Source organism: Microcebus murinus, chromosome 3 (assembly GCF_040939455.1).
Source record: "Microcebus murinus isolate Inina chromosome 3, M.murinus_Inina_mat1.0, whole genome shotgun sequence".
NCBI lineage: Eukaryota > Metazoa > Chordata > Mammalia > Primates > Cheirogaleidae > Microcebus > Microcebus murinus.
This window is the reverse complement of record NC_134106.1, coordinates 110,338,367-110,355,518: the sequence shown is the minus strand read 5'-3', so window position 1 is coordinate 110,355,518 and position 17,152 is coordinate 110,338,367. Positions and strand designations below refer to the sequence as shown.

The 17,152-nt window shown below is 41.2% G+C and overlaps 1 protein-coding gene across 1 annotated transcript in view; it reads right to left on the bottom strand.

The window, feature by feature from the left end:
* DTHD1 (death domain containing 1) overlaps positions 1-17,152 on the bottom strand; it is a 65,888-nt gene that overhangs the window by 10,705 nt on the left and 38,031 nt on the right. The gene's annotated exons all lie outside the window — the stretch shown is intronic.

The window sequence follows — 17,152 nt, the reverse complement described above, 5'->3', positions numbered from 1 at the left end:
TGCTCTGCCCCTGTCCCTGCCCTGCCCTGCCCCTGCCCCTGCCCCTGCCTTGCCCCTGCCCTGCCCCTGCCCTGCCCCTCCCCTGCCCCTCCCCTGCCCCTGCCCTACCCTGCCCCTGCCCCTCCCCTGCCCCTGCCCTGCCCTCCCCCTGCCCTACCCTGCCCCTGCCCTGCCCCTGCCCTGCAGGTCTGCCAGGCTGGCCCTGCTCGGCCTGCTCCGAGTGGAGGCTTCATCTCGCCGCCTTCTCGCCCGGGGAAAGCAGATCGTCGTCAGTGGCCACGCCGGCTCTCTGGAGTGCGAGCTGCAGTGAAAAGTGGTGAGAGTGAAGGAAGCCGCTCCCTGGCCCTCATGTCACATGACCTCAGAGTGATAGTGACCGTGCCCTGAAGTGCAGCGGATGGATAAAATGGGCCTTCCATTTTCAATTAAAATCTTTCCCCTTAGGACACAGCCGTACATCTAAGGGCCTGAACTGGAAGACAGATTTCACTGATAGCCACAGTGCTCGAGTCTAAACACCTGCTAGCCCGTGATGACTGGAACTTTACATATATAATATATATTTATATATAATATATTTGATGTATATATTTAAGATATTATATGTCATATATTATAATTATGTATAACTATAATATATAATATGTAATACAATAACAATGTCACATAGTATAACATGTAACATGTAATATTTAATATATTTGTATATATTTAATACATTTATATACTAAATATATAAAATATGTACTTGTGTTTTTACATAAACTCAACCTAACTCCCCTGCAGATAGAATTCTGTCAAGTCATATTTCATGTATCCTATCAATTTCGGTCTCTCGGGTTAATTTCTTACCCCAGGAAGCACCTTAGCTTCCATGCAAATAACCTTCCAGGCTGGTTATTTCCCTGCCCTTTATCAGGCATGTCTGAAGCTCTCAGAATTGAGTCTGCATCAGAGCTATTTAAAAGTTGCTTTATTCTTGATTAACTCATCTGTCTTCCACAAAAAATAAACATAAAAACCCTATGTGAAAGATGGGGGAGCTCTTACTGCTTTCCTTCGTGACAGGTGAGAGTATCAAGGCTCGAGAGTGGCCAGGTCCCCGGCCGGGACCCCCGGGTGCGTGAGTGCCCGGGCAGAACCAGGTGCAAGTCCTCCACAGCCCACACCGTCCTTGACACCTGACACCACGCCGCCTGATCCCGCGGGCTCCGGACGGCCTGAGGCCAATCTCACAGTTGCAGGTTCCTGAGTCACGTCACTTCTTAGTTTCCTGAACTTTAAAATCACTGTCATTATATTGTCTACTGCTTAGGTTTGCTACAAGCTTTAGATAAAGTAAAATGTGTAATGCCCTGTAAATGAAATAAAATGAAATCGTGTAGTTCAGTTCTTGGCGCATAGTGAGTGCTCAGTAACAGTGAGCACTCAGCAACACGCAGTGAGTGCTCAGCTAATCGGTTTTACCACACTAGTGTTGACAGAACTAGAGTTTCATTTGCTTGCAGAGGGGCTTTCTACACCCCTCAAAGCTCAATATATGGATCACTGTCCAAAGATCCATAGGCAGCTAAAGCTGATTTTGCAGGTGCAGTTTTATGCAGAGCGAGCCGCGAGCCACATGCTGCCGTGAATGACAGCACTGGGGACAGGAGGCTCCCTGAGGTCTCACAGCAGCCCCGCTCAGCCGCTGCTGCCAGCAGGTCTCTGCCACTGCTTTGCCCTGGAACGAAGCTCAAGAGATTCAGTCTTGGCCAGGACTCACCCTCCTTGTAAGTGGCTTTCAGGAGCTGTGGCTTTAACTAAGCAGACACTGCAGTAGAAATATGTGCATGGAAAGGAGAAAAGAAAACAATGACGTGGAAACAGTTGCCATTGTGGGTTGGCTTTAGGGCTGATTTGTTTGCTAGCATCATGTCATGGTTGTGCTTTCCCCTCTAAAAGAATAAACATAGGTCATGTTAGAAAGCGCAGCAAAGATGACAGGTGAAATGCCTCCAGAAAAGTCAAAAAAATTATAAATTCTTCCCATTATTTCACATATATTTCGAAGTCCTTAGTAGAATCAATGAAATAAAATGATGACTTTGAATCCTAGAGCAATATCCTATTTTAAATTGTACCTTGAGCGGTCATTAATTTCAAGGGCAATCCTAACAATACTATTGCCATTTGTCAGATACATCTACAGACATTTCTACAGAAATGATGAGTGGTAAAGTTTGTCCTCTTTAACTTCTACTGCCTATCAGTTCTTGTGGTTTCTACGGCAGAGCAAGTTTCTGTGTAAAGTAACATGTTAAGGGCTTTCTGGTATTTCCAGCATCATTTAGCCTGGAAGCCACGTAGCCTTATAGCTAAACATCAGCTTTATACAATCAACAACAGAAAAGGCCGTAATGATGTTACCACTTTTATCATTTACCTGGGGCACGCGAAGAGTGCATGCCAGATTTTCACAGGTGATTATTATAGCAACTGTGGCAACAATCCCCTCATCCAGCCCTAACCCTAAACCTCTCCCACCTCTACATGCATAGGTAGATTTTTCTGGTAAATAGGTCATTTATTTTGTAATTAGAAGACATATGGGTAAAAGTGTTATGATTAAGAATAAACTAAAAAGTATATATAATTGATATTTTTCTATGCATCTTTAGTATGGATTTTTGCCAAAAACATTTTGAAGTATCTTACATCCTGGCTTTTACTGCTTACTCTGCTCTGTATTTATTTTGCAAAGAGGTCTCTTCAACTAAGTAACAGTTGCCATTTGCTTAACTTGAACTTATTTATTGCATAATAGTAAACTATATGCTCAAATCTATAATATATGGCTCATATAGAATTCTTAATGGTTTTATATTATAAAAAGCTAGATGGAGTATTGATTGAAGAAGTAATCTGGTACAAAAAATAATGTTACCATAAAAACTTTGTGCTGTGATTATGGGCACAACATAACCTCACATCAAATAAGAGCTTATATTAGCGTCAAGCAAGGACATACATATGACTATTTTATTTCATTCCAAATCCATAACAATGGTTTGAAGTATGATCATCCTCATTTCACAGATGCAGGTTCTCCAAGGTAATATGACTAGGATATAACAAAACTAGTCATAAAACTCAGGTCTGCCTAAAGCCCTAACTTAACAAGTAACACTGCCTCCAGACAATAACACCAGCTACTATTTTTAAAATCACCATATACCCGTGGTTGCCAACCCTGTTAGGGGCTGTGCTGCAGAGCTAACCCTCCCCCGCCACTGCAGTCCACAGAAAAATTGTCGTCCAGGAAACGTGGGAACCAGCCCGCACAGCAGGAGGTGAGCAGCAGAGCCAGAGAGCCGGTGAAGCTTCATCTGCATCTGCAGCCGCTCCCTGTGGCTGGCATCACCGCCTGGGCTCTGCCTCCCAACCCCCACCCCATCTGTGGAAAATTGTCTTCCATGAAACTGGTCTCTGGTGCCAGAAAGGTTGGGGACCATATACCAAACATTACTCTAAAAATTTAAAGTATATTGTGTAACCTTGACAGATTGATATGGTATGGTATAGCATATATATAGATATATATGCACGCGCACACACACACACGGCATATTCTTGTGAGATAGTTGTCATTATGCCTATTTTACAAATGACAAAACAAATTTAGACAGAGAAAATTATTTGACCAATGACATACACACTAAGTGACAGATACATTTAAATTAACATTTGTAAGAGTCCAGATCCTTTATTTGTAACCATAAGTAAAACTTGCTAGTAGCATGAAGGTTGTACCCTGGACCTTCCACAGCATGCCAGTGCTCCAGCACTGTGCACACCATTCACACATATCAGCTTTACTTCTCTGGACTAAATGTGTGACCTTAAGAAATTGTGTCCCTTTGTGCCTCAGTTTCCTCATTTAAAATGAGGATAACAGTATCTGTTTCATACTCTTATTGGAAGGAGGCATTGAGCTATATTATGTATCCTATAGCAGAGTATCATATGTAATAAGTGTTCACAGTAATAGCAATTATTACTTAATATTTTTCTTTAAAATTACTATTTGTCACCTACATAAATACATGTTTAAAAGAAACCCTTATATTTCAACCACAAATGGAAAAGCAATTACACTTGTATAAACACAAGTACATCTCAAAAATCAATACAATAAAAACAAAACAGTGTATTAAATGCTATTGCCAGACAACATCTCTGAACCTGAGAGCTGCTTTCTATTTGTTAAAAATGGAGTTTTCAAGTGTTAGAGAGATGTGAAAATATGTTAACACCAACCTGAGATTTATTCAGAAGATTAAAGAAAGGTTTAAAAAGAGAACAACTGTTTCACCATGTGAATTTATTTTCATTTAAGGCCGGTATGTGTATTTTCCTAAAAAATTAAAATAAACCACCTGCAATTCCAAAATTTGGAAAAAGCAGTAAAACTGAGTATTCCTTTTATTTGCTTGGAATCATACTTTTCAGTACATTTGTGGAAAGTATTTTTGTCTTTCCAAACTATAGAACTAACACTTTAAAGGCATCTGAGTGATAAATCACCAACAAAAAAAGCAAGGGGCATAAACTTACAACCTAAGTCAGAAAAAGCTGGAAATGCCCTACTTAAGGAATGGCTATCATTCCTGCAGTGAAATTGAGCTAAGAACTGATGTCACCATGTGAATAAACAGAAAACCTGCTCAAGCTATTCAGAAGCAGCGAAGCATTCAAAACTAAGATGACTAAGGAAGCCAGCTTCTGATTCAGGAGCTGAAAAATTCCAGGTAAAGAGAGAAACCACCATCCAAGGTGATGGCAACTCTATTCCAAAGCTGAGTTTCAGCAAGAGGCACAAATGCCCTTCCCAACTGGCTCTTTGAAATATCTAGATTTGCCAAAGGCCCTGAGAGCAAAGGATATGAGAAGGCAGTATGACATTGTAGTAAAAGTTAAGGACATAAAGTAAGAAAGAAGCTCTTAAGTAAGTAAGGAGTCTCTAGCTGGGACACAGAGACGATGGTCTCTGCCTCTGCGGTCTGCAGGCTGGGATGATGTCTGTGAAGCACATGGCCTACACTGGGAACTCATCAACTGAACCCACATGCAATGTTTGGACCTTGTCTAGACCCTGCGTTTGAACAAATCACCTATAAAAGAAAAAATTCAGTCAGTAGGTGACTACAGAATATAGGATGGGTAATAGATGACATTAAGTAGTGATTGCTAATTTTATTTGGTGTACAAATGGTATGGTGGTCATTTTTTTGTCCTTACATTTTAGAGAAGCATTCTGAAATATTTACAGATAAAATTATATGATATCATGATTGCTTTAAAATACTTCACCCCCCTAAACAACCAAGGGTATTAGATGAAATAAGCATGTCAGGAAATGATGGGAGATGGATCATGTAGGTTTATTATATATTTTGTTTATTTTTTAATGCACTGAAGTATTCACACACACATACACACAAACACACCCAAGGTTTTTTTTAAATAAATTAATTAAAAGACACCAGCATCAGCCAATATACTGTTGTCATCAAGGAGTTTCTTACGATTGCATAGTCCGTATAGGACTTCCTGAAGACACAGCGGAAATGTTTGTCCCTCACACATAATAAAAGGAAGTGCCTCCACAGAGAGAGGTCTAGAGATCAGCATAAACCTACAGAGAAGTAAGATTATTGTGGAACAAAATAAGAATAGAGTTTAGAGCAAGAAGTGTTGACCTATAGTGGCCTCACATGGACATAAATCTAGAAATTAGGAATGGAAATGAAATCAAGCTGCTACCAATCATGGAAGCAATGTAGATCTGTATCTGTGTTTAGCTCAGATCTTTCTTTGTTTTAACCAATGTACATTTTTATGTAGTCAATGTTATGTTTTTCCTCTTCATTATTTTTTCAATTGCTTACTTCTTAGAAAATCACTCATTCTAAGACTTCAATCTGATTATGGTTTTGTCAAGAGGAAGGGATTAACAAATCTCTCAGTCCTTGATAAGCTCAGTCACAAAAGGAGATGGCTTTAGGCCCCTCGTAACCAGATGGGTCAATTTAAGAAACTCCAAAGATAGAAGGAAGGGGCATCTAAATATGGCTGCAGATACAAAGTGAGCAAGGATCTAGGTATAATAATTCAGAAAACATATATGGAGTATATGTGGAGGCAATAAAGAAAAGTTGTCAAAAGCAGTCTGGAATAGATAAATCTAATTTCTATATGAATCTCTCTAGTTTCATTTTTTTATCTACCAAATGGCCAAAGCAGTAGATACACCACATGAAGTTGCAAGAGAATTAAATGACTGCAATGTATACAAACACTTCAAACATGCTAGTGATCCATAAGTGTTAACAACTCTTCTTAATATGCTTAAAACTTTGCTCGGTATCTAAGAAATTTTGTCAAAAGAAGATGCCTTTGATCCATAAATGCACCTAGGTGGAAGATGATATTAATTCTTAAAGCAGCTCCACAAATCAAAGAAAAATACACAACCCTGTTAAAACTTGCATTAACTTTAACTTCCTGTCTTGATTGTTCTACTTTTAGATTATGATCCCAACAAGTCTGGTCAATCCATGAGATCTGTTTAGGTGCCTATTTAATTCTGAGAATTATTCTTTCTAAAATATTCTGACACCGCAGTCCCCACCCCCTAGGCAGCAGACCAATACGGGTCCAATCAGCTGTTAGGGACCGGGCCACACAGCAGGAGTGAGGGGCAAAGCCTCATTGTGTTTACAGCCAGTCGCATGGCTCACAACCACCAGATCCCGCCTCCCGTCAGTCACAGGCCAGCGGGCGCTGGATTCTCACAGGAGCGCCCCCTGCTGCACGCTGGCTGGAAGGCTCCAGGCTGCGCTCCTTATGAGAATCTGAGCCTGGGGTCTGGGCGGGCCGAGGCGCAGATGCCAGCGCTGGGGAGCGGCTGCAAATACAGAGTATCCTCAGCAGAGAAGTTGGACTGCACGATAGAGGTAATGTGCTTGAACATCCCAAGCCATCCCTTCCCTGTTCTCCAGCCCAAGCAAAAATTGTCTTTCATGAAACCGCTCCCTGGTGCCAAAAATGTTGGGGACCACTGTTCTAACAGATCTTTTTTTTTTTTTAATTTTCTGGGTTTTTGTTGTTGTTGTTGTCATTTTGGTTTATTTATTGGCTCATAGTTAGCAATAGTCTTTGTAACTGAAAGGGTGATTGATATGAATGTTGCTGGGAAAAGCCTGGGCAGCCACAGTGCCTCCCTCTCAGGTCTTGCCAGGGTGTGAAATCCCGTTAGTCATTCCTTTCGAGGCATGAAAGGCTTCTGCTAAATGTAACTTCTAGCTGGGAAGGAAACAGGTCCAATTTTTGCCAGCTATGAAGACTCCACCTTCAATTGCTTTATTAATTTCCCCAGCATGCATTCGTTTATTCATTCAATGTTCAACAATATTATTGAATGCATCTTAGAGGAAGGGATTACCAAATTGAATGAGCAACGCTCTCAGCCCTGAGGAACTCAGTCACAAAAAGAGACAGCAGAGTACAATGGTTAGGAGTGCTGCCATTGGAATCAGATAAACCTGGGTTCCAGCGGGAGCTTTGCCATTCTCTGGCCATTTCCCTTAGGGAAAACCTCTCTGTACCTCAGTTCCTTCAACCATTCACCTTTTAAACAAATGAGTTAATATGTGTAAATGCTTTATCAAGTTACTAACAGGGAATATTTGGTAAGTATGTTATTACCATTCTTATTATATAACTAAAGATTGTAATAGACCATATGTTAATATATATTTGAGGTGCTTAATTAGAGATAAAGTGTACTGCCTAATTTTTCCTGGGGAATTTCAGGGCTTCACCTAAGGAAGTGACAATAGAGCTGAGTGTGGAGTGGATGCTGTCCCGGTGGCAGCTGTGGAGAGACCCTCAGAGGCAGCTAAGACTATAATGTGTAAGAGAAATGAGACCTCAAGTAGGACCTGAGCAAAGATGTTAGTTAGGTAAATGTGGCATGAAAAAGTTGTGGGGTAAGTTGTGATGGTTTGTGAAGCGTCCTAGATGCCAAAGTACCTGCCTTGGAATTTGATCAACAGATATCCATTGCCAATTGAGAAGTTTTAAGAGAAGAGTGATAAAATCATATTTGCTTTTGAAAAGAACCATATTGTCAGTTGTGTCAAAAATGGACTAGGGCAGAAAAGGGGACCGGTGAGAGGTCTCCAAGGGAAAAGTTGCTATCATCTATTAGGGCAATACCATGAAGACTAGAAATGAAATGCAAGTTTAAGGGACACTTCCAAGGTAAAGTCAACCAATGCTATGTTGTATCATAGGACAATAGCTCAAACCAGTATCCTGAGACTCACCCTTGAAAGTCCCTTCACAACTTCCTCTATCTTCCAGTATCCTCCTACCTTCCACTCCACACGCATTCCCTTATCACCATGTCCTGTTTATCCCCAATCCTAAATCTCCTACAGTTCTGTGGTCTTCTTGCCATTTTTACTGCCATGATCTCACATCAGGCCATCATCATCTCATGCATGGTCTATTTATTAGCTTCTTGTTTTACTATTGCTAAGCTCATCTCATTCTAATTTATCCTTATAGCTGTCATAGTGACATTGCTAACAAAACTCGATCCTATCACCCTCGTGGTTAAAACTTCCCAATGGCTTGCTGTTACTTAAAGGATAAAAGATAAACTTAATTATAACTAACTAGATACCTAGTTCTTAATCCCTAGTTATGGCCATGCTCATTCCAAAAATATCAGTAGATGAGACATTTATTTGTTTACTCATATGCCAAAGGTCTCTGGTTTGAATCTCTACCTTGCACATGACCTCTATGTCATGAAATCAATCACATTTTTTGACAAATTTTGACGGAAGCCTGTGCTTACAACAATTACAGAGACATTTGGTTATCATAAACAAGGCATTGAAAGCCCTGAATAATCTTTCCTTATTTCCAACATTACTTTTCCCAAATCTTAAACCATGCAGGTGTACTCATTGTTCTTTATCAAAAAACAGCTTGTGTTTTGCTACTTCAAAGTTTCTGCCGTCTCTCTTATGTGGAATCCATTGCCTCTTTCTCTCTTCCTCTTCAAACCCTAAACATACTCTGTATCTGTCTCTCTCTGTGAAGCCCCCAGGTCACCTCAGCCCCCAGGGCTCACTCCCTTCTCTGAAATGCCCTAGCACTGACTGTCTCCTTCATTTGCAATTAATCACCAGTTGCTGGCTTTTTATATTGCTATATCATTGTATTCAATAATAATTTATCTCTTGTACTATTTTATAACTTTTTAAGTGTTTATAGTTGATTTCCTGAACTGGACTGTAATTTTCTTGAAGGCTAGGACTTTGATTTGAGTCCCAGGTCTAAAATTCACAAGTCATGGGACCTTGAGCAAGTTAATTAAAATCTTGTATTCTTTTTCTTCTTCTTTTAGACTCCACAATATCATATATATATAAAGCATTTAATTAGTTTTAGCTAACTGATATATCTACAGAAAGAAAAACAAAAACAACTGGAGTTCATAAACTAGAAAATTGTTTGAATTAATGCACATCATCTGTTACTTATTAAATGTTATAAATTTTTAAACAGAATAAATGCAAACACCTCAATTTTTAATTATTACATTTTTTCAAGTAGGCAAGAATACATGTGCTTCCTTTTTAAAAGAATTATTAAAAGCCATATGACAGCATAGTGCTCAATTCCTGCCTTAGTTATACTGCCCTCGGAGCAGAGAAAACCTTCCCTTTTTTGGACAAGGATTTGAGGAGGATGAGGAAGGAGGGGTGAGAGGAGACAGAGAGAAGGAGGAAGGAGAGAAGGGAGAGAAAGGAGAAGAGGGAGGGGAAGAGAAAGAGGAGAGGGGAAAGGAAAATGAAAAGGGAAGGGGAAGATGATGAGGAAGGGGGTGGGGGAAAGGGAAGAGAAAGAATCTCTTCTAATTAAATTGGTGGGCAAAGTACTTTCCAAAGAAGAATACTGGATCCTGTTTCTGACTAAACCAGCTTTGTTCATCTCTCTCCCATGTTCCTCTCAGTGACATGGTCAAAACTGTGTCTCTGAAGGTCATTCTAGTGGCTTCTAGGCAAGTGAGACTGCAGCGTGATGGCATGTCAAGGGAGAGGCACCGAGAGCCAGCATTGAGACACTGGGAAGAGTGAGAAGGTTTTGGAAACTTTCCCAGGTTAAAAAAATTAACATAATATTTCTACTTGCCAAGATTCTAGTGACTTTCTTCTGTAACTGATAGGGGGTGGGACATGAAGCAACAGACATTTTACTGGAATGAACTCAAGTGTAGAAAGCACAAAACTAAGTGACAGAAAATTTTAAAATCACCATATGTTCACCATTTGCACAAAAACAACCACAGCAAAACATCAAAACAAAACAAAACAAAACATCCCTGATTTCTCTTATGGGGCCTTTTAAAAAAATGTGGTTTTTCAAAACTGCTTTTTAAGAAGCTAGTAATAGGGTAATAAGCTACATTTTATTCCTGAACCCTAGTACAATTTGTAAAAATTATTGCAAACTGAAAAGTCTAAATAGAATTGAAGTGCCTATGGATATAAAGATGAGCTTTCATTTGAATCTGAGTTTCTCATTTATCTAATCAAGACTGCTTTCGCATTTCATATTGTTATTAAAATAATCATGTAGGAAAAAGGCATGCCTTGCAGGGCGGGGGCATGGTAATGAAAGTCCCAAGTGATGAGAGTGGTGATTCTGGTGGCCTGAATCTCGGGCTGCCATGTGCGCACTTTCTCCCTGTGACGTGCAAGTTACTTAATGTGGTGAGAAAGGCAGTGTTGAGGCAGTGTCTCTATTTACTAGAAATCACATGTCATGAGCTCAGTTAAAAAAGAAATTAGGAAGTTCAGGCTAAGCAAAGCGTGTGTCAACAGATGGCTTACGTAGCTCACAGGTTAATGTGGCCGGGAAACCCCAGCCTCGAACAGACCCCGGCCACCACTCGGGAGCGCTTCTCTCCTCCGCAGCCAAACCTCCACGTAGTGGAAAGAGGCAAAGGCAGTCGCAGCCCACCGGGCGCAAAGAGCCAAGCGCAGGGTCGCCTCCCGGCGTGGCTGCAGAAGCACGCGCAGCACACACACAGACACTGTCTCCACTTCCCCCACTGAATGATGCTTTCAGAGTTTTTTGAAACTTGCCTTGTTCCTGCCAAAGTACAACTATATATATAGTATGTGAACTGAATTTACTTGAACATTTTGTGAAAGGAGAAAGTCTGAGGCACACAACTTAGGAGGGATTTAGAGACAACTCGTCCTTCTTTTCAGCCATATATTTTCAAATATATTGCTTATGTGAGCACTTTCAGAAGGCCGTGTGGAATGTGAAGAATCATCAGGACCTTCCCTACCTTTCAGCCTCACCACCTTGCTGTGGCCCTCCCGCGCACGCTAGTCACGAGCCTTCCTTTGTGTCCTTGACTCGAAGCCCTTGCCCACGGCAGAGTCTTGGCCCGCCATTTCCCTCACCCCAGTGCTCGCCTGCCTCCCGGGAAGATGGTTCTGGTCCCGACTGCTCCTCAGCCCAGAGATCACCTCCACAGGGAGAGCTCCGGCCATTCCACATCCACAGGCACCACCAATTCTGTCTGTTCTCAGATGCTAACTTATTTCCTTCCTTAGCACTTCTCGCTTTCCTCCTCACATTTTTGGTATTTAAAATGTAAGCTCTGGCCGGGCTCGGTGGCTCATGCTGTAGTCCTAGAACTCTGGGAGGCCGAGGTGGGAGGATCACTCAAGATCAGCAGTTCAAGACCAGCCTGAGCAAGAGTGAGACCTTGTCCCTACTAAAAATAGAAAGAAATTAGCTGGATGACTAAAAATATATAGAAAAAATTAGCTGGGCATGGTGGTGCATGCCAGAAGTCCCAGCTACTCGGGGAGGCTGAGGCAGGAGGATCGCTTGAGCCCAGGAATTTGAGGTTGCTGTGAGCTATGCTGACACCACGGCACTCTAGTCCAGGCAACAGAGTGAGACTCTGTCCCTCCAAAAAATATAAAATAAAAAATAAATACAATGTAAGCTATATGTATGAATGTACTTATTCATTCATCAAACATTTATTGAGCATCCAATGGACACCAGACACTGTTCTGGATACTTATGACTTGGCAGTGAACTGAACAAAGTTCCCCACCTTCCTGGAGCTTACGTTCTAGCTGTGGAGTAGGAAGTATTCCTACAATAAACATCATAAATGAAGAAATACATGTTAGAAGGTAGCAATGCTTTAGAGGAGAGAAAAAATCAGGACAGGTTAAGGGGGATCAGGAGTGTCAGGTTGTCAGGGTAGGAGTGTATTACAATATTAAGTAGAATCTGGGTAGGCCTCAGAGAGAAGGTGAAGTCTGAGCAAAGAATCGAAGGGAATAAAGGTGGTAGTCATGCAGGTATCTTATAGAAGAACATTCCAGGCAGAGGATCCTTACACAAGGACCTAAAGCAGAATCCTGTATGGCATGTTCCAGAAACTACAAGAAGGTCATTGTGGTTGAATAAGTGAGGAAACTACAGAAGAGAACGTTCTAGAGACGAAGGGGGGGGCCAAGGTTACTCTGAGTGAAACCGGGTGGATCGCGGGGTGTGGAGCAGGGCATGGGATGATTTGAGTGATGGCTCAAGAGGAAACTCTGCCCTCTGAGTTGAAAACAGTCTACAAAGAGGCAAGGGAAGAATAAGACCACACATACAGGAACACCACTCTGTGTCAAGCCCTTAAGATCACTAAGTGCTTGTTGAATTAATTAATATATGGTGACTGAACTACAGAGGCTGAAGGAAAAGAGATACAGACATACATGGAAGAAGTAAAAAGTGATATGTCTTCACGTCTTTAGGAATCAGGCATAGTATATTAATATCATACCTTATAAGTATGTGTGTGTGTGTGTGTGTGTGTGTGAAAGTGTGTGTCTATTTCTATACATACATACAAATATATATGCTTGTCTTCTGTGTGTAAGATAAATATCTTCACCTATTTTATGCTACATGTATAATTGTCTGCATAGTTTTTTGTTCATTAATCCAAACTCCTATAATAAGGGTACTTCCGTTTCCTGTAAAATCACACTCTAATAGTGCTTAGCTGAGGTGGATATTTTAAATTCTGAACTCAATGGAGGAAGTCCATTCTCACAGAAATAAAGGTCATGGTTTCAATTTCCATTTGGGTATAAGTTTTAAATGAAGAAAAAAGTTTTTTCTCCACCACAGATGCTTTTTCAACCCTGGCAAACTTTCTGTGAAGACTTTGGACACAAGAAAGGGCTAAGAGAGCGAATCTGGAAAGCCTCCGCAAAGCCCTCTGGAGAGAAGGGAAGTGCAGCCGGCGTGTGGCAGGATGGCCATCTATGAGAAGCAGAAGACATGTAAATTGTACTATTTTTAAACATGCCAATATAGTTTCAAGACTATCAATTTCAAGCTTGGGCAATGCTAAGTTTCGCAGATATTTATCAAGCACACACTAGCTACCCGGCGCTGGAATGCGAAGCTGAGCGGGCGGTGCGCGTGCCTGCGCAGTTTATTGCATTCATCCTCAACTGGGGAGATGCCACCCCCAGGGAGAGCAAATTTGCCCTTGGGTGAGATAAAACAACAATGAAAAGCTTATTCTTTTAATGTATAAAACACAGATACACGTGCTGTACATAGACACACAGTATATCTGTGGTGATAATATTTCATGATAAGAAGGGACTAGGACAAAAAGTCTAAAAAGACCCCTGAGGAAGGCAATAACAGCAACATGGCTCAGACACCTGTGTATCAGGAAGAAAACAAGCAATTGATCCTAATGCAGTATGCTAATGGCAGTGACAGGGGAAGTACAGAAGGTCATGGCTGTACAGCCCAGGGACACCTAGCTTGGCACAGAGGGGATGTCAGGGAAGGCTTCCTGGGAGAGGTGGCACTTAGGCAGAGATGTGAGGTGTGACCAGTAGGAATTACTCAGGCAAGTGGGTAGGGAATGGTGTGCTAAAACTTTTACTAAGGAAAATCTATATAAACTCCTAAATTATCTAGCTTGGCTAATTTGGCTAACTAATTTACAAAGTTAAGCAACAGAGAAAACAGTGACAACTGAAAGCTGCCACAGTTTTGCATTTCATGTGTATCTTCTCTCAGACAAGAGCCTTCTTTCCCGTTGTCCGCCATCGGCCCAGGAAGGCCTCACTGCCTCCTGCCAGAGAATTCCAGCAGCCCCTCAACTGTGTCCCTCCCATCTTCCCACGGCAGAACCACACGGAGCTCTCCGAGCGCTGTGCCCAGCGGAGCCGCCAGAGCAGCCCGGGTGCAGGTCTCCACCCCACACCTGCGGCTAATCCAAAGCGGCTCTGTAGCCGGCCAGTTAAGAGCTTGTGGAGTCAGGCTCTAACCCGCGGAATGGAGAGAATTCAGATACCCCCTTAAGTTAATAGTTCTTAAGCCTTAGAAGCTAATGAAAACCGTAGAACCCCCTCGTTCCTCCAGTCACAAAATGCACAGCGCCTGCTGCGAGTGCGCCAGGCCTGCCCTAATCACCGGGGACAGAGCCACGCAGAACAGACAGGGCCTGTCACCACCGAGTTTCTTTCTCAAGGAGCAAACGCAAATAGAAAACACATGAGCCAATAAATAATTCTAATAATGTCATTCATGATGAATGTTATAAAGTCCGTCTAAAAAGGGCATGACGGGTATGACGGGACGAAGGAGTGACTTCAGACAAGGAGGTGAGGGAACAGAGCGACCTCGAGCTGAGACCTGCATGGCAAAGAACCAGCTCCCAGAGGGTCTCAGGGAAGGGCACCCCACGCTCAGAAAACAGCCCTGCGGTGCAAAGGCCCTAAGGCACAAAAGAAAACGCACACAAGCAAAGCTCGCAGCGGACGCGCACCTGCGCGGCTGTACTGCCATTGACAGGTCACCATTGTCGGCATCAGTGGTTTGATGCGTTTTGCCATCCTATACCTGGCTCCCAGGAACCCCACAATCTGTGATGCGGGCGGTGCAAAGGCAATATATGTAACCTAAATGTTTGTACCCCTGTAATATCCTGAAATAAAAACAAACAAGTAAATAAATAAAGGTTGGTACAATCATAAAAAACCTAATGTCTCTAGGAGCCTGCTTCTCTGGACTATGGCTGGTTCCAAGCTGATTAGTTGGTGTCCATGTCCTATCATTTGTTAAATATTTCTAAAATGACCTCTACACCGAAGCCTTGTATATATGAACTTGTCATACAGTTTTAAAGGTCAACCTGATGCCCTCAAATCCATCCTGTAATCTTGACTAAGAACCGTTGCTTTGTCCGCTACTGTGGAGACTGGCGGCGCAGTGACTGCTCATTCCAGCAAGTGGGAGGCAGCTTTCCTCGTTCCCCCCAGGAAACTTTAGTTCTGCCACTCATTTAGTTTGGGGCCATAGGCAAGTAGCCTAGAATTTTTGTGCTCCAGTTTCCTATAAAATGACAACAATGATAATATCTCATAAGATTTTTGTGAGGATCTAATGACACAATGCAGGTAAAGCCCTCGAAAGACTTTGGCACATTAGAAATTATTTCATGAGTTAGTATACAAATTGTGAATTCCTGCAAAGCTGTGCCCACTGCCCCACTCAAATGCATTCTGTTTCTTCACCCTAACTGGCTTTTTTCTCCATTTCAATTGGCCGAATTTCCACCAACTTATAAAGCTCAGATAAAATGCCACAATCACCACAAAACTTCTACTGGTTTCAGCTTCCAAAAAAGCCATTTCTGTCTTCTGAACAACTATTAAGACATTGTTTATACCATTAGTCTAATCAGTTACTGCCTCAGAAGGAAATTTTGTATACTTTGCTGGAATATAAATTCATTAGAGAAGTACTATCCCATAGAAATATAATTAGAGACATACATAATTTAAAATATTCTAGTAGCCACATAAAAATGTTTTTAAAAAGGTGAAATTAACTTTAATAATATTTTATTTAACCTGATATAACCAAAATTAATTAATTACTTAATTAAATTAAATTAATTAATTACTGATTTACTTAAAATTAGTACAAAGTCTAACCCCAGGGAAAACATATTTTTGCTGTTTATAAGACAAAAAGTAAAAACATGGAAAAACAGTTTTAGCTTTATTTAAAGAAGTTTGCTTTTCCTCAAGAGTGGTAAAATAAATTTTTTAATTCTATTTCTCATTAATAATACAGTTTAGGGCTGGGCACGGTCCAAGCATTCTGGGAGGCCGAGGTGGGCAGATCGCTCAAGGTCAGGAGTTCAAAATCAGCCTGAGAAAGAGCGAGACCCCATCTCTACTAAATATAGAAAGAAATTAATTGGCAAACTAAAAATATATATAAAAAAAAAAAATTAGCCGAGCATGGTGGTGCATGCCTGTAGTCCCAGCTACTCAGGAGGCTGAGGTAGTAGGATCACTTGAGCCCAGGAGTTTGAGGTTGCTGTGAGCTAGGCTGATGCCATGGCACTCTAGTTCCGCCAACAGAGTGAGACTCAGACTCAAAAAAAAAAAAAAAAAATACAGTTTAGATGTACTAAGCCCTGGACCACTGAAAGAAATTGTGTATACATCAATAAAATGTATATATTTGTATGTTGACTTGTCCTAAGAAATAATTTAATCCTACTTTCTGACATAAATAAAAAGTTTAGGTAAGAATAACTCATAAAGCAAACAGCAGGACTTGGTAAGTCTCAGTGAAAATATTTTGCTGTCATTTTCCTAGTCACCATGATTTTTTTTTAAGTGCTGTGCTCTGAAATGTATTCAGCGTTTTCACAAATGATTTCCCAGTTACTCAGATGTACTCATGATAAATGAATGCCATTATTCCCATAGTCATTGAATTGCTCTTGTTAGAAAGGCTGATTTGAAAAAGATAAAAATCCTAGCATACATTCCACCACTCTAAAATTGGACTTATCTGCTCCTTCCTTATCAACTTTATTTGTGTCTTTTCTTCCAACCTTATGTATCCATATTTCTGCAAAACTGATTGTGGTAGAGAATTATAAAGAATTAACAGAATATGGTAATTAGAAAAGAAAGATGAGGCATGGTGGCTCACACCTGTAGTC